Here is a 5,545-nt window from a genome sequence, read left to right as displayed (position 1 = left end):
TGGGTTTACCCCCCGCTTTTACAAGGCTTGGGGGACCTCATTATCCCCTCGCTAGCCGATACCTTCAACTCTGTCTCTGGCTCGTGCTCTTTCCCACCCCAAGCCTTACAGGCAATAATTACAATCATCCTGAAACAGGGGAAGGACCATACACTCTGCTCCAACTATCGCCCCATTTCCCTATTAAATATTGACACCTAAATTGTTTACAAAAATTCTGGCCCCTCGCTTGCGGCCTCTCATTCCCCCCTTAATCAATCGCAAACAGTCAGGCTTTGTCCCGGGCCGTGAGGCAAGGGACAATACTATCAGAACGATCTCGCGGGAACGCCTCTCGGAAGTCCCCCTGTGCTTAATGTCAGTGGACGCTGAAAAAGCGTTTGATAGGGTACACTGGGGGATCCTGGAGGCGACCTTGAAGATCGGACTGGGTCCCAGATTCATTGATTGGCCAGAGTCAGAGTAAATGGCGCCCTATCCACACTGTTTAAAATAAAGAATGGGACGAGGCAGGAGTGTCCTCTCTCCCCCTTCCTGTATGTCCTGGTGATGGAGTCCCTGGCCAACGCCCTAAGAAGCAACCCCGACATACGAGGGATGCTCACAGCTTCCTCCGAATATAAACTTTCCCTTTTCGTGGATGATCTCTTAATATACATTACAAACCCTCGGGTAGCTCTTCCAATGGCATTGAAGGAATTTGAGAGGTTTGGCAATGTCAGCAATTTCAAAATTAACATAAGTAAATCAGAAATCCTCAATGTCACGATCCCTCCAGAAGTAGCAACCGCTGTTAGCAAATCTTCCGCCATGAAGTGGAGGAATGATCACATTAAATACTTAGGTATTAATATCACCAGCGATCCTAAAGCCCTCTTTAAAGCAAACTTTAAGCCAATGCTCGATAGCCTTGTAAGAGACTTCAAGAAAGGGAAACCCCTCACCCTATCTTGGCTCCGGAGAATAAACGCCCTGAAAATCGACGCCTTGCCTAGGCTCTTATACCTCTTCTAAACCGTGCCGATAAAAATCCCAAAACCATATTTGACGAGGCTCCGCAAGAACTCCTTGGAGTTCGTATGGGGAGGAAGTAAACCAAAGGTCAAATACAAGACCCTTATTAGAAGGAAGGGTGATGGAAGAGTAGATGTGCCCACAATAACCCGGCCAAGCTTTGGGTAGATTTAGAGAGGGAGGAACTTCCCGCCCTCGTAACAGGTGCATTTTGGCTTCCACCATCAGTGGCGGGGGAGGGGGGGCATTCCTGCTCTCGCCCCTATTGAAACAGATCCTAGAGGCATGGAATGGCTTTGCCTCACATCTGGGTCTGGTTTCTAGCCCTGGCTCTCTCACTCTGGTGTCGGGCAACCCGGAGCTACCGGCTCTCCTGAAGGGCTCCATGTTCCTGTCGGAGGGGATCCCTAATGCGCTTAGGGTGAGGGATGTGGTGTGGAATCTTGGGGTCCGACCAATAAGCGATTTTCGGGGGGGGGGGGGGGGGGAGGGGCGGACCATAGCGTGGCTCCAGTACCTACAGATTAGACACTTTGTCCTGTCCCTGGGTCCTTTGGTCTCTCTCCAGGCTCCTCTCTCCAGGTTTGAACAGTTATGCACATCTCCTGCCTCCGGCCCGGTTAAAGTTTCGGCTCTCTATAGCCTCCTGTTGAATGCGGAGACGCGAGAGGAACCACCGGAATTTGTTGCAAGCTGGGAGAGAGAGATGAGGGAAACCTTTCAAGAAGACATGTGGAGGAACGCCTTTACATTAACCCACTCAGTGGCGACCTCTAAACTCCAGGAAACCAACTACAAGATCTTGTCCAGATGGTACAGGACCCCAGCACAGCTAGCTAAGATTTTCCCCAAACCCCAGACGCCTGCTGGAGATGCCAGGGCGGGAGAGGCGACCTCACGCATATTTGGTGGTCCTGTCCTCTGGTCCTGCCTCTGTGGCAGGAAATCACCAATTTCTATCACGCAATACATAAAGATAGTGTGGTTCTGACACTAGAAGCGGCTCTGCTGTCTATGGTCCCGGGACCTCTCTCCAAATCAAAAAAAAAAAGCATCTTCAGATTTTTTCTCATGGCTATGAGACAGACTGTGCTGAGGCTGTGGAGGTCGCCCTCACCCCCCACAAAAACTTTCTGGCTGGAAATCCTGGACAACATAAGCCACATGGAGGACCTTGGTGCAGCAGACAGAGGAAACTCCCCTAAGTACTTTGCGGCTTGGACGACCTGGATTCTATTCAGGAATTCCCCGGACCTAAAGACCTGGCTCCAAACAGGTACACTACCTTCTTAGCTCTAAATGTTCAACCATTGTCATGCATCATCTGGAACCCAATACTGAGTCTCTGGCTGCTGGCAACCGACCCAACCTGCCCTCCTCCTTCCCCCCTTTCCAGCTCCCCTCCCACCCTCTCTTCATACCTACTCCCCCTCCCTCTCTCCTCTCCCCCCCCCCCCCCCCCGTCTTCCCTCTTTATACTTGGTTATTATATTGTTTACAGTATTCATTTTAATTTTAATGTAGCCTTACACCAATACAGCCTCAGACCCGAAGGTGTCAGTTACCATTGGGTGTCAGGCCTACAGAGACGAAATCAGATACGGGTTCCGGTTATCACTCCTCGACCAACATGCTACTTCAATCTTTCTTGCAATGCTAATGTTAAATTGCTGTAAGATGCTTATTTGTTCTTTATTGGAAAATCAATAAATACATTTTGAACCATAAACACCACACATACACAATATGTTGCGTATGTACAGCGTTTAATATGCAACCCATAGAGAACAATAGGGCTGTATGCTCGTAATACAAGGTGAAATAGAACATGCTGTGTTCTTTTTCACGTGCGTATTATATGCAAGATATATACACAAATGTGAATGGATCGATTTCTTTTAGAGATCTGCACCCATTTCTCTAATTTTTCAAACAGCATTGAACATGCCAGCAGGCTGTGGTCCGTCCATACATATTTCTTTATATTCAAAATGTCTACACATATTACTATATTTTTCCAACATTCTCATTAAAATATACATCACTAAACAAACATAAAGTGAGAAACTATTACATTACATTATGCATGGAGCCTCAGGCTATTTTCTGGTTAGGGGTGTATGTTTTTACTCTACTACTCTTATCTGCTGAAGTGATCCGGCAGTACTGAAAAGACCATTCCACTGGAAGGAGACCTACTATAAGGTTTCCATAGCAACTGGATGACATATTCAACTCCTGCCCAATTACTGACTGACACTTCATACTGAGGATTGGTTTGTACAGTAGCCACTCCCCTTTATCGAGTGGATGAATATTAGCTCATTTGAATGGGGGGGGGGGGTGTTTGATGCAGAAGTCACTACACTACAACAAAACTGGGCCATTGCCAAAATCCCATTTGTACAGTTAGGATTCTGCTCTGTATCCCTGAACTTCTCTAAGACAAGTAAGAAAAAGAATATAGGACCTCAAAGATATTAGGAAGAATTATTAAGGGAAGCTTTATTTAGTATTTGGAGTCTCCCTTTCAGGGCAGGTGCTCCACTTTATACAGACTTTGAGGGGCGAAATTTTAGGTTACATGTAGAGATATTTAGTGAATACAGGCCACTGCACTCATTTTACTATACTCTAAATATTCTATATATTTCTACCTTGGAACTCTATCTGATACATTACTATTAAGGTTTTGTTTTTTTTAATCCATGTGTTTTTGTCCATACATAATTTTTGCACTTGCAAGCAATTAAAACATTTTGCACCATTTCTCTTCTGCGCTTGTAGTGTACAGCTATACATTGCACACTGGAAACTCGATTTCTTGCAAAATCCATCACACAACTGATGGATGGGTTGAGGATGTAATAATAGGAGGGATATATTTAATTCCTAGTTTACAGAAGGAAAACAGTACCAGTCTGGAGTGGGTCAAAATATTTACATGCAAGATTTTCGAACTTAAACTGCTTGCTGAGGTGAAATCGTGGCTTATCTCTGTGTCATGTAAGCTGCATTAGTTTCACGGCGGTGTTGAACTCTCTTTAGTGACATGTTTGCAGGACAGCGACTGTTTATTTCAACATTGGACAACCATTCACAATTAGATGAAGGCTGGACTGGTGTTGGTGGCATTAGCACTTGAGATGACATATCATGCTCAGGAGATTTGAAGATAGCGGAGAAGGACTTGGCTTCAATGTTGTTGGTCAATATGCACCTCCAGCTATGCATGTGTACATTTGTGAGGTGTCATTTATTGGACCCTCCACACAGGTGTGCAGCTGTATCACAACCAGCTACAAACTGCCAGACTGAATACTGCTGTATCCACAGCAGCGGAGGCCCGGGGGTTTGTGGGGGATGTAGTCCGCCCGTAATCCCTCATTTAATGCACAGGGATGAAGGACCTGTGATGACATGACCATCATGTGATCATGGGCGGAGCTCAGAGCCTCGGTGTCTGATCACATGACTGTGACATCATCACATGTAACTTACACAGTCGCTCATCACTCACAGTGGTCGTTAGTATTTTGATAGGGGAGATGTTACATAACGTTTACAGTAGGGGAGGAGATATGTAATCAGCATATATTATATAATTTTATATATTGCCAGAATATTCTACAACACTTTACAAATCAGAGGGTATATGAACAGACAAAAGCAGACATTCCATATACTAGTAAACTAATAAACACAATAGCGATTAGGTCCTTGCTTACAAGAGTTTACATTCTATGAGGAAATATGGGAAGACGCAAGAGGTAAAACTGCTTGATCTGTACAATACTCCAGCCATCTTTCATATAAATAGGGTAGTATACATAAAGCTGTATCAGCCAGTTACCAGTCGTTATCAGTATGTACAGATATGAGGCATCTTTGAGTGCATGGAGTGTGGGATGAATGGATTAGGTTCCAAGGGAATGTGATAAATAAATTTTGAGTATTGTGGAATAACCTGTTTAAAGCTGAGCAACTTTTATAATGGGTTTGCAAAAGGTTGAAAGCACACATGATAGAGGATAACTATCTGATTGGTAGGAGTCCAATTACTGGAACCCTGACTGATCACGAGAATGGGAATCCTATGTACTCCTGTGTAAATGGAGAGCTGGCCAAAGATGCGTTTTGATGCTCTGTTTATTTCAATAGGACTGCGTGAGATGGCCTGTTACGTTTGTTTGGGTAAGTGAGCACCGGGCTCACATGAATGTGACCCAGAAGGATAGGAAACACGAGGTGAACTACCACAGATTAGCACCTCTCACTATCTTCTACTAGGGTAAATGACACAGACATACCTGAACGGGGACATCATCCCAATAAAGAACAGCCTAGGGGTCTTTGGATGTGGGCCCTAGCTGCTCCTAGGAACCCACGCACCCTAGATAGGACACATGAACATGCCACCACCAACAGGGAAAACTGGAAAGGATAAGAAGACACACACAGCATTAATCACACCATACAGCAGCCAAAATGCAAACACTAGTAGCAGATGTTAACATTATAAATGCCAGGT

The sequence above is a fragment of the Eleutherodactylus coqui genome, chromosome 1 (genome assembly GCF_035609145.1).
Source record: "Eleutherodactylus coqui strain aEleCoq1 chromosome 1, aEleCoq1.hap1, whole genome shotgun sequence".
Lineage (NCBI taxonomy): Eukaryota > Metazoa > Chordata > Amphibia > Anura > Eleutherodactylidae > Eleutherodactylus > Eleutherodactylus coqui.
The sequence above is the reverse complement of the archived record's forward strand: the minus strand, read 5'-3'. Positions refer to the sequence as shown.